This window comes from Ranitomeya variabilis, chromosome 6 (genome assembly GCF_051348905.1).
Source record: "Ranitomeya variabilis isolate aRanVar5 chromosome 6, aRanVar5.hap1, whole genome shotgun sequence".
In the NCBI taxonomy this organism is placed as follows: Eukaryota; Metazoa; Chordata; class Amphibia; order Anura; family Dendrobatidae; genus Ranitomeya; species Ranitomeya variabilis.
The window spans coordinates 490,599,241-490,616,684 of NC_135237.1; the positions used below are offsets into that span (position 1 = coordinate 490,599,241).

The 17,444-nt window shown below is 45.2% G+C and overlaps 1 protein-coding gene and 1 long non-coding RNA gene across 2 annotated transcripts in view; one reads left to right on the forward strand and one right to left on the reverse strand.

Annotated features, from left to right (window-relative positions):
* The window catches only part of LOC143782831 (uncharacterized), a 108,097-nt gene extending 106,017 nt beyond the window's left edge, over positions 1–2,080 (forward strand). Inside the window, exon 3 of the long non-coding RNA XR_013217056.1 lies at positions 2,019–2,080. This is a non-coding gene — a long non-coding RNA (uncharacterized LOC143782831). The remainder of the gene's footprint in view (positions 1–2,018) is intronic.
* Positions 1–17,444, reverse strand: part of ZNF704 (zinc finger protein 704) — a 282,103-nt gene that overhangs the window by 244,450 nt on the left and 20,209 nt on the right. The window lies entirely within an intron of this gene.

Below are 17,444 nucleotides of genomic sequence, written 5' to 3' on the forward strand. Positions count from 1 at the left end.
TTTCTGGCTGATGTTTTGGTCACTTTTAAATGTTGGTTGTGCTTTCAGACTCATGGTAGCATGAGATGGACTCTACAACCCACACAAGTGGCTCAGGTAGTGCAGCTCATCCAGGATGGCACATCAATGCGAGCTGTAGCAAGAAGGCTTGCTGTGTCTGTCAGCTTAGTGTCCAGAGGCTGGAGGCACTACAAGGAGACAGGCCAGTACACCAGGAGACATGGAGGGGGCCGTAGGAGGGCAACAACCCAGCAGCAGGACCGCTACCTCAGCCTTTATGCAAGGAGGAACAGGAGGAGCACTGCCAGAGCCCTGCAAGATGACCTCCAGCAGGCCACAAATATGCATGTCTGCACAAACGGTTAGAAACCGACTCCATGAGGATGGTCTGAGTGCCCGACGTCCACAGGGGGGGTTGTACTCACAGCCCCACCTGCAAAACCACTCCTTTATTGAGTCTTGATAATTGCCAATAATTTCCATCTGTTGTCTATTCCATGTGCACAACAGCATGTGAAATTGATTGTCAAACAGTGTTGTTTCCTAAGTGGGCAGTTTGATTTCACAAAAGTTTGATTTACTTGGAGTTATATTCTGTTGTTTAAGTGTTCCCTTTATTTTTTTGAGCAGTGTATATATACACTGGTAGCATGAAGGCAATAAATGGTGTGGCGATCAAGCATGCACTCTTGTGGGGTTAAAAGATACCCGTTTTGACCATTGGTGAGGGTTCAAACGGTCAAATCCTCAATGTTTAGTATTGCAAATTATCACCTAATTGAGATAAACACTCCCTGATCCTCTTTTACCCATTTATTAATGTAAAAATAAAAAATCAAAGTTGTACTCACTTCTCCACGATAATCCAGATGTCCCACGACGAGCTCCATCTCTGCTACCCTTGGATGCATTACTGAGCGTTGACATAAGTAATACGACCACTCAGCCCGGTATCCAGGATACACTGAGCTGAGCGTGAAAATGTCTGTGTATGACCGGCTGTGACGTCATTAATGTTACAGCTGGTCACACACTTCCGTGTTCTCATTGTCAGCTCAGTGTGTCCTGGATGCCGGGCTGAGCGGTCGCATTACTTATGCGGACAGGTAAGTATAAGTTCCATTTTTTGTATTTTTACATTCATAAATGGGTAAGAAGGTCGGGGAGTGTGTATTTCAATTAAACTTTTTTCTCTATGTGTCTTTATTAAATTTGACAACGGGGTAGTAATGGTCTCTCCATTAGTAACCCCTGGGCTTGACGTCAGTAGACATAAAACAGCTGATGTCCCACCAGGACAAGTGGGAAAAGCCAAGCAAAGCGCGGCGCATCTAATATTGGGGCGGCTGTGGGATGCTATTTTTAGGCTGGGGAGGGCAAATAACCATGGCCCCTTCCCAGTCTGAGAATACCAGCTCCCAGCTGCCTGCTTTATATTGGCTGATTATCAATAATGAAATAATTGAAAAAAAGGCTTGAGTTCCCCTCTATTGTTGATAACAGCCAAGATAAAGCTGATAGATGAGGACTGCAGGCCACAACTGTCAGCTTTACCTGCGCTGGTTATCAAACAATAGGGGAAACCCCATGTCTTTGTTTTTATTTATTTTTTCACATGACTCGCCAGCTAATCACAGCCATGCCAATACTTGGCATTGACATGGCTGTGATTGAGACATAAGGGCTCATATAGGAAAGGCTTGTTGATTGCCTGTGCTGCAGCCTTTCAACAAGCTTTGTTCGGCCTGCGAAACCCAAACAGTGGCACAAACTTCTGGGAGAAGTCCGTTTTCAGGGTCCATGTACAGACAGTAGGTTTCCGGTACAGACCCTGAACTTTACCGCTCGGGTTCACCCATCTCTAAAAATTAATAAACGAATGAAGATTTAGAGTTAGTACAATTTATAATTAGAAGTAACCACTAAGATACATAATAATATTTTTTTCTATCTTAAAGATATCTCTGCAATTTAAGTCTTTATTTGACCTAATTTTTTTTGTTCTATTATTGAATTAGAAACTGTGATCACCTAATCATGCTGCTGATGTCACTCCTGCACCAAAGAGGATATGCAAAGGTAAGCAATGCAAAGCAGCCGAAGAAACGGGAGTGCTATTGGTTAGTTCCTGATTTGACAGCGTTAGTGGTAATGTATTAAGGGACAGTATGGGGGAGGAAAGTGTAGAGATATTATGGAAAGTGTGAGAGGACTGTATGAGGAGAATATGTGAGGGGACAGTATAGGGGAGAAATTTGTGAGGGAACAGTATGGGGAAAAAAGTGTAGTATGGGATAAAGTGTGAGGGGGCACAGTATAGAATCTGGGCAGTGTTGGGGGTCAGTATACACAGGGGGCAAAGTGGAGGGACAGTATGCAGAGGGAGGAAGTGTAAGGAGGGGGGAACAGAATAGAGACAGGGCAGTAAAGGTGGGATACAGTGTGAAGGGCCCAGTATGGAAAGGAGAGGGCAGTGTGGAGTGAATGTACCATAAGAGGGATAATGTGGGGATTATGTTTTGTGCAGGGAACACATTGAGGGGCAAATATGCAGGGTTATATCATAAGACATAAGAATTAGGGAGCATTATATTCACAGTTATTTTTAAGGGCACCGTATCGCAATATGCTGCAGAAGAACAGAGAAGACGGAAGTCTGCAAAGACGAGCTGTGAGTGCAGAGAGTCATCATGGCATTTGGGGAAAGTGGAGAAGAAAAGAAAGAGAATGACTCCAATCAGTCATCTATAAGGTTCATAGATGTAAATGTTTATTTGTAATACTGATTTCGTCTCATCTGTGCTGTGGTTCCTGAATGATAAGCCATCTGATGATGACTGTTCACAACTACTCTCAGTGTCTCCTAATATTTGTTAAGGACATACTGGGAATGGTACGGTCATGTAATATAACTGTATATGGGGCTGACATGACATTAAATGGATTGATGTAACAATGCATTTATGTATTAATAATGGTTCTGGTGATGCATTTCTGTCCTGATGGCGATTCTGGTGATGCATTTCTGTACTCATGGTTGTAAAGTTGATGTATTCATGTACTGATTGGGGTAATGCTGATGTATTCCTGTGCTAATGGGGGCTCTATAATGGTGTAACGGGGGCCAGGGTTTTACCCGTACCGAGGGATTGCTGCTGCTTCCTCATCACACCCCGACGCTCCGCTACAGAAATATCATGTCCATTTTGTGGTGTGCTGTGTGTGTCACGTGTTTCACCCACCTGTGGGTCAGAATCCTTCACAGCATACAGGGCTCCAATCCGTCGCAGACACACACAAATGTTCTCAAAGTCCAAGTTCATTTTCAATAAAACTTTACTTAACTCGTGCATCTTCATAACAGTTACAGTCCATCCATTTTCCCAATACATGAGTAATCCATCTCCTGCGTTTTCCCTGGTCTGTTCCCTAAGCTTTTCTTCCTGCACCGTGGCTCCCAGGCCCGCAGCTTCCTGAACAATCTAGCTAGCTGATACTGAGTGCTCCCCATCCACTTTCCCCATCTTGGGTGAAAATTCAGGTTGCCTCCGCAATTCCTGTTCGGACCGTAAGTCCCGGACGTCATGGGAGGTAACCCACAGACTAGCCACTGATTCTTCCAGGCTGCCTCGCTCTCTTAACTCTACACTGTTGCTCTGTTCAGCTTTCTGTCACAACTCCTTCTAGAACAATTCTCCTCACACAGCTTTAGCTCCTCCCACTACCTGAAAATTACCTCAGGAAGGCAGTCTCCCTGCTACTACATGGCTCCACCCCTTTCTCAACTGTCACTACTCTGACTGAAACCAGTTCTCAACACAATCTAATCTCCTACTCTACAGCGCTCCCTAACACTAAGGCTTCTTTCACACTTCAGTTGTTTGGCGTCAGTCACTTCCGACATAGTGACGGATCGACGGATCCGTCACAATTGTTGAGAAAACGGTTCCAACGGATCCGGTTTTTTGACGGATCCGTTACTTGGGGGTTGTCTGGGAAAAGTATATACTTTTTGGAGCATGCGCAATTGAAAAAACGGATTGGGGCGACGGATCCACCGAAATGACGGTCGCGGGCTGCGAACCGTCATTTCGGCGTTGACAAAAAACGTTTCAATGTCCGTCCATATCTAGACAACGTCCGCCAAATTTCGACGGATCCGTCGCATGACGGATGGAACTGACGACCATCCGTCACAATCCGTCGCCAATGCAAGTCTATGGGAAAATAACGGATCCGCCAAAAAAATCTGATCGGATCTGTTGAGGAAACTGGCGGTTTTAGACTGACGCCAAAAAACTGAAGTGTGAAAGAGGCCTAACCTGTAACTACACTGCCATAACCCTTACCAGTGCTGACCTACCACTGCCACTGACTGTCCCTATTCCTGTTCCTAACACACAGATATCGGAACAGTGTCAGCCCTTATCATATTAAACAGTGTCAAATATCATAAACCACACAGGGCACACAGCAAACACAAAAAGTACCCAGTTTCATAAGGTAGGCACCGGAATGCAGGGCTCAAACCAGCCGTCTGCACACCCCCTTACAATGGTGGTTCTCGTGACGTATTCCTGTACTGATTGTGCTTCTGGTAATGTATTCCAGTACTGATTGTGGATATGATGCTGTATTTGTGTACAGATGGCGGTTCTGGTGCTGTATTTCTGTACTGTTGTTGTTTCTGTTGCTATATTCATGTACTATTATTGGTTCTGATCCTGTGCACATGTAGCATAGCTTGTCTGCTAACGTGATGCATGACGATGTTAATAAAATTAAAATATTGTGCTATCTGACAAATTAAGTATTACAACAACTTTATATATGTTAGGAGTATTACCGTAATTATAAAATTCAGCAATGTAGCATTCCCAATCCTAACAGCGTGTAATATATTCATTGTCAGGATTCAGCTGTGCTTGTCAGTTCCAGTGATCCTCACATGACCACTCTCATGCGATATTCAGACTTAGTTAAGCAGGGGCAGTAGTTGTTCACTGAACATCGAGAGAATCAGGAAGACTAGCTCGTCGGCACGTGACTGTAAGTGTGCAAATCGCATATAATCAGTCACATGACGACTACTCAAAGCACTTAAGCTATGTATAGGAGGGGGCGCCGAACTGAATTTTTGACCCAGGTTCAAGAAGATCTGGATACACCTCTGCAAGACTTAATTTGGTCAATATGACGGAGTTTTTCACCCCAACATGTATACATATAAATTATATTTGACCCAATTTATATTAATATTTTCAATGTGCACAGTGTCAGTCACAACATTTATTTTAATTTCATGCCAATATGTATCGGTAAATTAGCAGTTAACCGAGATCTATTAATTTTAAAGACTTGCAAAAAAAATGTTATCTCTTGGCTCTATCAATACACTATCCCTGCACAAATAACGAACAAGTCTGAAAAAAAAAAGAGATATAATGAAGTAGATTGGAAGAGCTTCATCTATGTGCTGTGCATGTGTGATGGAGTCATTGGCTTATCCTGGAAGAAAAGTCGATGACAGCTCATTTGCTTGCATAATAGCAATGTCAGGAACCATTATGTGTTTTACAGTATAAACACGTGATGAATTATGGAATTCCCGCTATCATGTATCCAAAATGATACACTGCTTATTATACATCCATCTTTGTTAACATTATCACATTTAAAAGGGAGAAATACATGTAAGCAAACTGCAGTGAGCTCATCTAGCTGCCTGGTTCTGCTGTGACAATTCTGCCTTTCTTTCTGCCACCTTTCAACAATATGTTAGAGTTCACACATAAAAAGACCTACTTTCTACAATACAATTGTAAGACGTACCTCGCATGGATCCAGTGCTGCAATCAGTATACTAGTTCTGAACTGCAATCTCAAGTCCACTTATCATTGGAAACATACTTGGATATATGTGATGACTGGTCCACCTGCTGTGACCCCTAGGATCCTGAGAACGGGCGTCCCAGATTGTCTAGGTGAATGGAGCAGTAATGTACATGTGCGACCAGCATTCTATTCACTTCTAATCCCATAGAAATGAATTGGAGCAATGATCGCACATGTGCACTACTGCTTCATTCACACAAGCAAACTTTCGGACCCAAGTTCTCAGGAAGTAGGACATCCCAGTAGATGCACCCTCTGCAGTCATACATTTTTTCATCTCACCTGTGGAAAGGTGATCAATGTCCTTAGTGGGAAAACTGACGGTCATTCCCAGGTACAATAAAGAATAAACTGGGAATTAAAAGAAAAGCGAGCCACAGATAGCAGGAAGACAAAAGGGGAAAATAAAGATATACTTTACCATTTAGGGCTCTTTTAGGGAATCACAGCATTTGCTGCAATACAGAAAATCTTAGCTCCGACCGCATTTATTTTAACAAAGTATTTTATTTATATTACTATCTTATATAGCACCATTCATTTCCACAGCGTTTTACAGGCATCATCATTGTCCTCATTGGAGCTCACTAAATTCCCTATCTGTATGTGATAAAATAGCCAACAGTGATGGCATTTATCAAGAACAATCCACGTAGTACAGTGTTCTCCAACTCCAGTCCTCAAAGGCTACCAACAGATCATGTTGTCAGGATGTCATTGGTACGGAATTATCACATGGGCGATACTAAGGAAATCCTGAAAACATGATCTGTTGGTGGCTCTTGAGGCCGGGAATTGGGGAACACTGCTGGAGTGCAAGTAAAGAGCTGGATGGAGTTTTTGACTTTTGATGAATCTGACCAGAGGTTTTTTTTCGGGTAGACAATAAATAGTTGCTTTAAGCAAGAATGGGAAATGTTAGATTAATGTTTTATAAAAATGGCAAGTGATGCCTTCAAACCCTGGGATTTTATCAAGAGAGGTGGATTTTACAGCAGTTAACGTCCCCTACAATAAAGACTTACCATAATCCAGGTCTTCCATCGTCTTCTCTTAAGGGCTCATGCAGATGTAAGGGGGTGTGCAGGCGGCTGGTTTGAGCCCTGCATTCCTGTGCATGCCTACCTAATGAAACTGGGCATGTTTTGTGTTTGCTATGTGCCCTGTGTAGTTTATGATATTTGACACTGTTTAATATGATAATGGCTGACATTGTTCCGATATCTGTGTGTTAGGGACAGGAATAGGGACAGTCAGTGGCAGTGGTAGGTCAGCATTGGTAAGGGTTATGGCAGTGTAGTTACGGGTCAGTGTTAAGGGGGCGCTGTAGAGTAGGAGATTAGATTGTGTTGAGAACTGGTTTCAGTCAGAGTAGTGACAGCTGAGAAAGGGGCGGAGCCAGTGTAGTGGCAGGGAGAGTGCCTTCCTGAGGTAATTTTCAGGTAGTGGGAGGAGCTAGAGCAGAGTGAGGAGAATTGTTCCTAAAGGAGTTGTGACAGAAAGCTGAACAGAGCAACAGCATACCTCCAAACTTTTGAAGACGGGAAAGAGGGACAAAGTTTGTGGCGCGCGAAGCGCGCCGCGGCAAATTTTAGGCCACGCCTCTGACCACACCCATTCATAATTAGTCACACCCATATCCACGTCCCAACCACACCCATTTAGCACTGCCGATCACACGGTTTCATATACAATAATTATAAACAAAAAAATATGGCCACACAGTGCCCTATACTGTATAATGGCCACACATGATGCTCCATAATGTACGATGACCACACATGACGCTCCATACTGTATAATGACCGCACAGTGCTCCATACTGTATAATGGCCACACAGTGCTCCATACTGTATAATGGCCACACAGTGCTCCATTCTGTATAATGGCCACACAGTGCTCCATTCTGTATAATGGCCACACAGTGCTCCATACTGTATAATGACCACACAGTGCTCCATACTGTATAATGGCCACACATGATGCTCCATACTGTATAATGGCCACACATGATGCTCCATACTGTATAATGGCCGCACATGATGCTCCATACTGTATAATGACCACACATGATGCTCCATACTGTATAATGACCACACATGATGCTCCATACTGTATAATGACTGCACATGATGCTCCATACTGTATAATGGCCGCACATGCTGCATACTGTATAATGACCGCACATGATGCTCCATACTGTATAATGACCACACATGATGCTCCATACTGTATAATGACCACATGATGCTCCATACTGTATAATGACCGCACATGATGCTCCATACTGTATAATGGCCGCACATGCTGCATACTGTATAATGACCGCACATGATGCTCCATACTGTATAATGACCGCACATGATGCTGCATACTGTATAATGACCGCACATGATGCTCCATACTGTATAATGGCCACAGTTCTCCATACTATATAATGACATACAGGCACGCAGCTCACACACACGCTCGCACACACGCACACAGCTCACACACACGGCTCACACACGCACACAGCATCACACACACGCACACAGCATCACACACACACGCAGTATCACACATACACACGCAGCTCACAAACACATGCAGCTTTGGCACAAATGCATCACACACGCAGCCATCACACACACACAAGCAGCCATCACACACACACACGCAGCCATCACATACACACCAGATACCTCATACACACATGCAGCATCTCACACACACACATGCAGCATCACACATGCAGCATCACACACACACATGCAGCATCACACACACACACGCAGCATCACACACACACGCAGCATCACACACACACGCAGCATCACACACACATGCAGCATCACACACACACATGCAGCATCACACACACACATGCAGCATCACACACACACACATGCAGCATCACACACACATGCAGCATCACACACACACACGCAGCATCACACACACACATGCAGCATCACACACATGCAGCATCACACACACATGCAGCATCACACACACACATGCAGCATCACACACACACACATGCAGCATCACACACACACATGCAGCATCACACACACACACATGCAGCATCACACACACACATGCAGCATCACACACACACATACAGCATCACACACACATGCAGCATCACACACACACACATGCAGCATCACACACACACATGCAGCATCATTCACACATGCAGCATCACACACACACACATGCAGCATCACACACACACACAATCTCCTCTGTGGTGCAGGGGCGGCTGATGCCCATGTGCAGCTCTTCAGTTTCTCCGGCTGCTCACAGCTCTGCACTGTCCCGACACCTCCCCCGTCTCTCCTTCTCTGCCGGGATACCAGATAAGAGCAGGAGAACCCGGAGCACCGTGCACACACAGGTAGTGAGTCGCTGACCTTTCATCTTGATTGCTGCTGGCTCTCACTCAGCGTGGCAGCGCAGCGCAGCGCCGCACAGGGGGCGGGGGGGGGGGGCGGGGTCGCTCGGGAGGTGACCCACCCAGCTTTTATAAAAAAAAAAAAGCCACAAACCTAAGTTACTCAGGTGCCGCCCCCTGCATTGTCCCCGCCCTAGGCAGGTAGTGCGGGGCAACTAATGTCCCGTCCGGGATCCCGGGGCTGTCAAAATCAGGACAGTCCCGCGGGATCCGGGACGGTTGGGAGATATGCAACAGTGTAGAGTTAAGAGAGCGAGGCAGCCTGGAAGAATCAGTGGCTAGTCTGTGGGTTACCTCCCGTGACGTCCGGGACTTACGGTCCGAACAGGAATTGCGGAGACAGCCTGAATTTTCACCCAAGATGGGGAAAGTGGAAGGGGAGCACTCAGTATCAGCTAGCTGGATGGTTCAGGAAGCTGCGGGCCTGGGAGCCATGGTGCAGGAAGAAAAGCTGAGGGAGCAGACCAGGGAAAACGCAGGAGATGGATTACTCATGTATTGGGAAAATGGATGGACTGTAACTGTTATGAAGATGCACGAGTTAAGTAAAGTTTTATTGAAAATGAACTGGGACTTTGAGGACATTTGTGTGTGTCTGCGACGGATTGGAGCCCTGTATGCTGTGAAGGAATCTGACCCACAGGTGGGTGAAACACGTGACACACACAGCACACCACAAAATGGACATGATATTTCTGTAACGGAGCGTCGGGGTGTGATGAGAAAGCAGCAGCAATCCCTCGGTACGGCGACCACCCTGGCCCCCGTTACAAAGTGGCGTAGTCGGCAGGATCCAGATGTCTTGCATTTGGAAAATAGAGAAACCCCTGAAACGACAAAGATGGTGGCCGTTAAAGACTTTAAAATGGCGGATGATGGTGCAGAAGCAGGAGATAGCTCCGTCCATCATGGGCGTTCTAAACTGAAAATGGCGCGAAAATCTGTCGGGCAGAGACTGTGGCCTGAGGCCAGGGTAGATCCCCCTGTGAGCGGTGCCCACCCGCGGTGGGCGCAGCGAAAGAAAAAGAAACCTCATCCCCAGCAGCAGATTCCTGGAGAATGATCCATCAACAGCAGCTCTGGAGTCACCGTTGACCGCTGGAGCACGATCATGGAGTCCTTTAGATGATGTACGGGACTGGAGAGGAAGTGGAGCAGAGGCTAGTGGATTCTCCTCCGGTATCCCCTTTGATGATAAGTGGGGACAGTGACTGTAACTGCACCCCGGATCCGAAAGTTGTGCTAGTTGCATCAGATGTGAAAAGGTGGGACTGTTCTGTGTCCCTGAGGGCAGGAGCCCTGTAATGCTGTGAGGGACTGTTCTGCGTCCTGTGGGCAGGAGCCCAGAAGACAGTGCGGTGAGAATGGCTGCAGTTAAAGAATTGTTTTGAACTGTTTTCTCCACTCCAAGTTTTGTTGCGCCTGTTGCGTCCCTTCTGCTGGATTGCAGGACACAGACCTTATGAAGAGATGGTGCCCTATGGACTGTTGCTGAACCGTGTGTGACTGCTCTGGAGACTGTGATAAGATCTGTGAAATGGTGTTGCTTAACCTGAATTTTGTTTGCAGGAGGTAAACTGAGCAGCACACATGTTTTAAAGGGACAGTGGTCTGGAAATAGGAGGGAGGGGGAGGAAACATATAAAGGATGACCTGATGAGTGAGCCAGGGTCAGAAGAGAATGGACTGCATGCTCCTGAATGGTTGGAGCTGTAGTAATTTGGCCATGTGGGCCATGAAGAAGAGTGTGGACATTCATGTCAGTTTAGGACTGGTCAGTGGACCTGGAGAGTCCTATGGAGAACTGTCTGTCTGTCCGTGTCTCAGGAAGAGGAGACCGGGGTCAAATGGATCTATATTGGTGTCTGGACAACCTGAGGGTCGAGCTGGGTTATGCCAGGATTGTGCTCACGTGATGGTGAGCTGGTGAGAACTGTTGGCCAAAGTTGGGCCATACTGTTAAAAGAACTGAACTGTTTGCTCCGGGGTCCCAAGTAAGTGGGATCGGTGCCAGTCCTGACCTGAAACGGGTCAAACGTGATGGACTGAAGCAAAGTTCTTTTGTTGTAATGTATAATAATTGTTGAAGTTATTGATGTTTTAATAAGATGCCATTACATTGTACTTATTGTGATGTGTATATCCTACCGGTACCATATGGTCGGGGACGACCATGGTTTTAGGAGGGAGGTATGTAAGGGGGTGTGCAGGCAGCTAGTTTGAGCCCTGCATTCCTGTGCATGCCTACCTAATGAAACTGGGTATGTTTTGTGTTTGCTGTGTGCCCTGTGTAGTTTATGATAGTTGACACTGTTTAATATGATAATGGCTGACACTGTTCTTGTATCTGTGTGTTAGGGACAGGAATAGGGACAGTCAGTGGCAGTGGTAGGTCAGCACTGGTAAGGGTTATGGCAGTGTAGTTGTGGGTCAGTGTTAAGGGGGCGCTGTAGAGTAGGAGATTAGATTGTGTTGAGAACTGGTTTCAGTCAGAGTAGTGACAGTTGAGAAAGAGGCGGAGCCAGTGTAGTGGCAGGGAGAGTGCCTTCCTGAGGTAATTTTCAGGTAGTGGGAGGAGCTAAAACTGTGTGAGGAGAATTGTTCTAGAAGGAGTTGTGACAGAAAGCTGAACAGAGCAACAGTGTAGAGTTAGGAGAGCGAGGCAGCCTGGAAGAATCAGTGGCTAGTCTGTGGGTTACCTCCCGTGACGTCCGGGACTTACGGTCCGAACAGGAATTGCGGAGACAACCTGAATTTTCACCCAAGATGGGGAAAGTGGACGGGGAGCACTCAGTATCAGCTAGCTGGATGGTTCAGGAAGCTGCGGGCCTGGGAGCCATGGTGCAGGAAGAAAAGCTGAGGGAGCAGACCAGGGAAAATGCAGGAGATGGATTACTCATGTATTGGGAAAATGGATGGACTGTAACTGTTATGAAGATGCACGAGTTAAGTAAAGTTTTATTGAAAATGAACTGGGACTTTGAGGACATTTGTGTGTGTCTGCGACGGATTGGAGCCCTGTATGCTGTGAAGGATTCTGACCCACAGGTGGGTGAAATACGTGACACACACAGCACACCACAAAATGGACATGATATTTCTGTAACGGAGCGTTGCGGTGTGATGATGAAGCAGCAGCAATCCCTCGGTACGGCTACCACCCTGGCCCCCGTTACACAGACGTCCGTGGATTTCGGACCACAATGCACGGATTGCCATTGGTCTCCCGACCAGAGCATGACAGTTTCATGTATTTCTATGAGGCTGTCACAGTAGAGAAACCCAAAGCCAGTCCGTGATCAGGCAGAGATCCACGGACGTCTGCGTGAGCCGTTAGATGGAGGGAAATTTAGACATATTGGTAGAGGTATAATTTATTTTAGCATGATCATACAATTGAGTGATACATCATCTACTTTCAGACTGTTATCACTCACACATAGCACATGTCCAAGATGTGCCTGCTGAGAAGTGGCTTTTCGCTGCATCATAACAAATTAACCGCTAATCGCTTCCTTACTGTTCTGAAAAACCATGCAGTCATTACCAATAGGCAAGCCATTTTCAGTTCATCTTAATAACGCAGTGGAAAACTGCTGCAACATTTAGGAGGTGACTCCACAGCAGACACATTTTGCACTACAACCCCTGGCAAAAATTATGGAATCACCGGCCTTGGAGGATGTTCATTCAGTTGTTTAATTTTGTAGAAAAAAAGCAGATCACAGACAGGGCACAAAACTAAAGTCATTTCAATTGGCAAATTTATGGCTGTAGGAAACACTAAAAGAAATCAAGAACAAAAAATGTGGTAGTCAGTAAAGGTTATTTTTTTTAACCGAGCATATCGGAAAGTTGCCATTTGAAGTTGTCATTTGAAATTACTTTAGTTTTGTGCCATGTCTGTGATCTGCTTTTTTTCTACAAAATTAAACAACTGAATGAACATCCACCAAGGCTGGTGATTCCATCATTTTTGAGAGGGGTTAAATGTGTGACCACATACTAAAGCAAATACTCACTCTGACTTAGTTTTATTGAACCATACACACAATTTTTTTTTGCTAGAAAGGTTAAAATTTGACCAGTGATTTCTCATTTTTACAACAAAATTTACAAAACCTTTTTTTCGGGACCACAACACATTTGAAGGGGTCTAGGTGTAAATGACAGCAAATACCTAAAAGTGACAACATTCCAAAAACTGCACGCCTCAAAGTGCTCAAAACGACATTTAAGGCTACTTTCACACTGGCGTCGGCACGGGGCCGTCGCCATGCGTCGGCCCGACGTGCCGACGGACAGTGTGATTATTTTGCACAACGGGGGCAGCAGATGCATTATTACAACGCATCCGCTGCCCCACTGTGAGGTGCGGGGAGGCGGGGGCGGAGTTCCGGCCGCGCATGCGCGGTCGGAAAGGATGGTCTCGACGCTGCAAAAAACGTTACAAGCAACGTTTTTTGCTGGTGACGGACCGACGTGACACGACGCAACCGTCGCAAGACGGTTGCGACGTGTGGCAATGCGTCGCTAATGTAAGTCTATGGCGAAAAAACGCATCCTGCAAGCACTTTTGCAGGATGCGTTTTTACTCCAAAACGACGCATTGGAGGAAAAAAAACGCTAGTGTGAAAGTACCCTTAGAAGTGTATTAAACCTTCAGGTGCTTCACAGGAACTGAAGCAATGTGGAAATTAACATTTACTTTTTTTTCACAAAAATTTTACTTTGTACCCAATTTTTTATATTTTCACAAGGGTAACAGGAGACAATAAACCCCAACATTTGTTGCACAATTTCTCATGAGCACGCCAATACTCCATATGTGGGGGAAAACTTGCTGGAATCATTAGCGGATGCTATGCCGCGTTTGAGAAGTCCTGAATGTGCCTAAAGAGTGGAAACCTCCACAAGTAACACCATTTTGAAAATTAGACCCATCAAGGAACTTATCTAGATGGGTGGTGAGCATCTTGAACCCCCAGGTGCTTCACAAAAGTTTAAACATTGAGCAGTGAAAATAAAAAATAAATAAATACAAAATTTGAGACAAAAATGTTCAGATTTTCCTAGAATAGTTTGCAGACTCCATATACGGAGCCCCTATCTGATAGAAGAGCAGAATCTCCCTAAACTGTCCCCATTTCCATTTGGGAAATTATCTACAGTTGAGGTGACGATTTTAACTCTATGGGTGTTTTTCAGAAACAAGCAGAAGATGCTGCTAAGTGAAAATTGCAAACAGCCGTTGTAGTCACTAGTCACTAGTAGCCACCAGTATATTATGCCCAGCTCGTGCATCTGGAGACATGTACCTGTAAATTAGGCGGGCTCTCATCGCTACAGAAATGCTAAACATGTGGACATGAAATGTGGTTTAGGCACACTGGGGCTCAGAAGGGAGGGAAAGGTCAGAGAGAAAAAGAGGTTAGATTATACTCACCTGGGCGGGCGGGCGGTGCGATCCGATGGGCGTCGCGGTCCGGGGCCTCCCATCTTCTTATGACGTCCTCTTCTTGTCTTCACGCTGTGGCTCCAGCACAGGCGTACTTTGTCTGCCCTGTTGAGAGCAGAGCAAAGTACTGCAGTGCGCAGGCGCCGGGCCTCTGACCTTTCCCAGAGCCGCAGCGTGAAGACAAGAACAGGACGTCATCGTAAGAAGATGGGAGGCGCTGGACCAGACCGCGACACCCATCGGACCGGACTGCAGCGGGAAGGCCCCTGGGTGAGTATAATCTAACCTCTTTTTCTTATCCTTCAGGATACATCGGGAGCTTATCTACAGCATTCCAGAATGCTGTAGATAAGCCCCTGATGCCGGTGGGCTTAGCTTACCTTCGATTTTGGGGGTGACAGGTTCCCTTTAACGCAACGTGGATTGAAAAAATAAAAATCTAATTATTTCAGTATTAGTTTAGTCTTAATTTTTCATTTTCACAAAGGGTAATAGGAAAATATGGGCATCACAAATTGTTAAGCAATTTATCTCTAGCAGGGCAATAACCCACGTGAGGTCAAAAATTGCTATTTTGGCAGAGCTTGGAAAGGGAAGGTGCGCTGTTTGACTTTTGGAGCTCAAACTTGGCTGGAGTAGATTAGCTGGAACAGAGCATCAGTGCGCATGGTCGCACTCCACATTATTCACATGAGGAACTTCAGAGCCCCACTTCTCAGGAACGGAGGGGTACCAGTGGTCAGACCCCTCCCCTGTGATCGGGAAGTTATAACTTTCAAACTTGAGACTATCCCTTTAATGACTGCCCTAAAAAGGTGTGTTGTTGATAGTTAAAAATCATCAATACTGTACGTATTGAGGTTACAGGCAAATTTCATCTCTGAAGCCAGAAATTCATGATTGCAGCTATTGACTTTAACACATGCTGTATCTCAGAAAAGGTAAGGTTGCTTTCACACTGCATTTTGGCATCCGTTCGTTGGTCCCGTTGGGGCTTACATCTGAAGGAAAAAGGGATTTGGAAGGGGCCATCTTATATATAACGGTGGATGTGTCCTTCCGGGATGGACAGTGCCTGCGTCGGAGTCAACGCACACCCATAGAGTAGGAGTCAGCTTGTGTGCATACCGCCATTTTATTGAAGACACTGTGTGTGTGAATTTGCAGACACAGTGTCTTCATCAAAATGACGCCATATATCATGGGATGTATGCGTGTTGACTCCGGCACCATTTTACTGAAGAATTGTACTACAACATCAACATAGCAGTTCAGCAATTATCCCTATACCTGGCACGTGCACACTGCTATGATGACGTTGTAGTACATTACTTCAATAAAATGGCACCAAAGTCAGCATATGCGCAAACCGTGCTCTATTGCACTATTTTATTGAAGAGGTGGTATAAATGTACCAATTAAAATGCTCGTCACCCGAGGATACAACAGGTTCAATAGCTAGTCTTCTATCTAATGGTGGAGGCGTTCTTCTGTCCGACGCAGTGCAGCGCCGGAGTCAGGTCGTGCGCTTATCGCACTATGATGCCAAAATTCACAAAGTGTCTTCAACAAAACGCTGACTCCGGCGCCACTTTATTGAAGAATTTTACTACAACATCAACATACCAGTGCGCTCGGGCCGGCCATCGCCATTATGCCTATAGCCGGCGCATGTACACTGGTATGTTGACGTTGTATAAGGGGGGAGTTGTGTCTACAAAAAAACACCAAATGAAATCATTATAAATCATGACATGCCAACAAACTATCATGGAAGCCTAAATGGTTCAGTACAGACATAATTATATCATATAAAAAATTGTACACAAGAACCAAAAATTAAAATGTATAACTTTATTGATCATGAAAAAATGCATATACACTGTGTGCAAAATTATTAGGCAAGTTGTATTTTAGAGGATCATTTTTATTATTGACCAACAACTATGTTCTCAATCAACCCAAAAGACTCATAAATATCAAAGCTTAATATCTTTGGAAGTTGGAGTGGTTTTTTTTAGATTTGGCTATCTTAGGAGGATATCTGTTTGTGCAGGTAACTATTACTGTGCAGAATTATTAGGCAACTTAATAAAAACCAAATATATTCCCATCTCGCTTGTTTATTTTCACCAGGTAAACTGCACAAAATTTAGAAATAAACATTTCTGACATGCAAAAACAAAACCCCCCAAAATTAGTGACCAATAAAGCCACCTTTCTTTATGATGACACAACAGCCTTCCATCCATAGATTCTGTCAGTTGCTTGATCTGTTTACGATGAACATTGCGTGCCGCAGCCACCACAGCCTCCCAGACACTGTTCCGAGAGGTGGACTGTTTTCCCTCCCTGTAGATCTCACATTTTATGAGGGACCACAGGTTCTCTATGGGGTTCAGATCAGGTGAACAAGGGGGCCATGTCATTATTTTTTCTTCTTTGAGACCTTTACTGGCCAGCCACGCTGTGGAGTAGTTGGAGGCATGTGATGGAGCATTGTCCTGCATGAAAATCATGTTTTTCTTGAACGATACCGACTTCTTCCTGTACCACTGCTTGAAGAAGTTGTCTTCCAGAAACTGGCAGTAGGTCTGTGAGTTGAGCTTCACTCCATCCTCAACCCGAAAAGGTCCCACAAGTTCATTT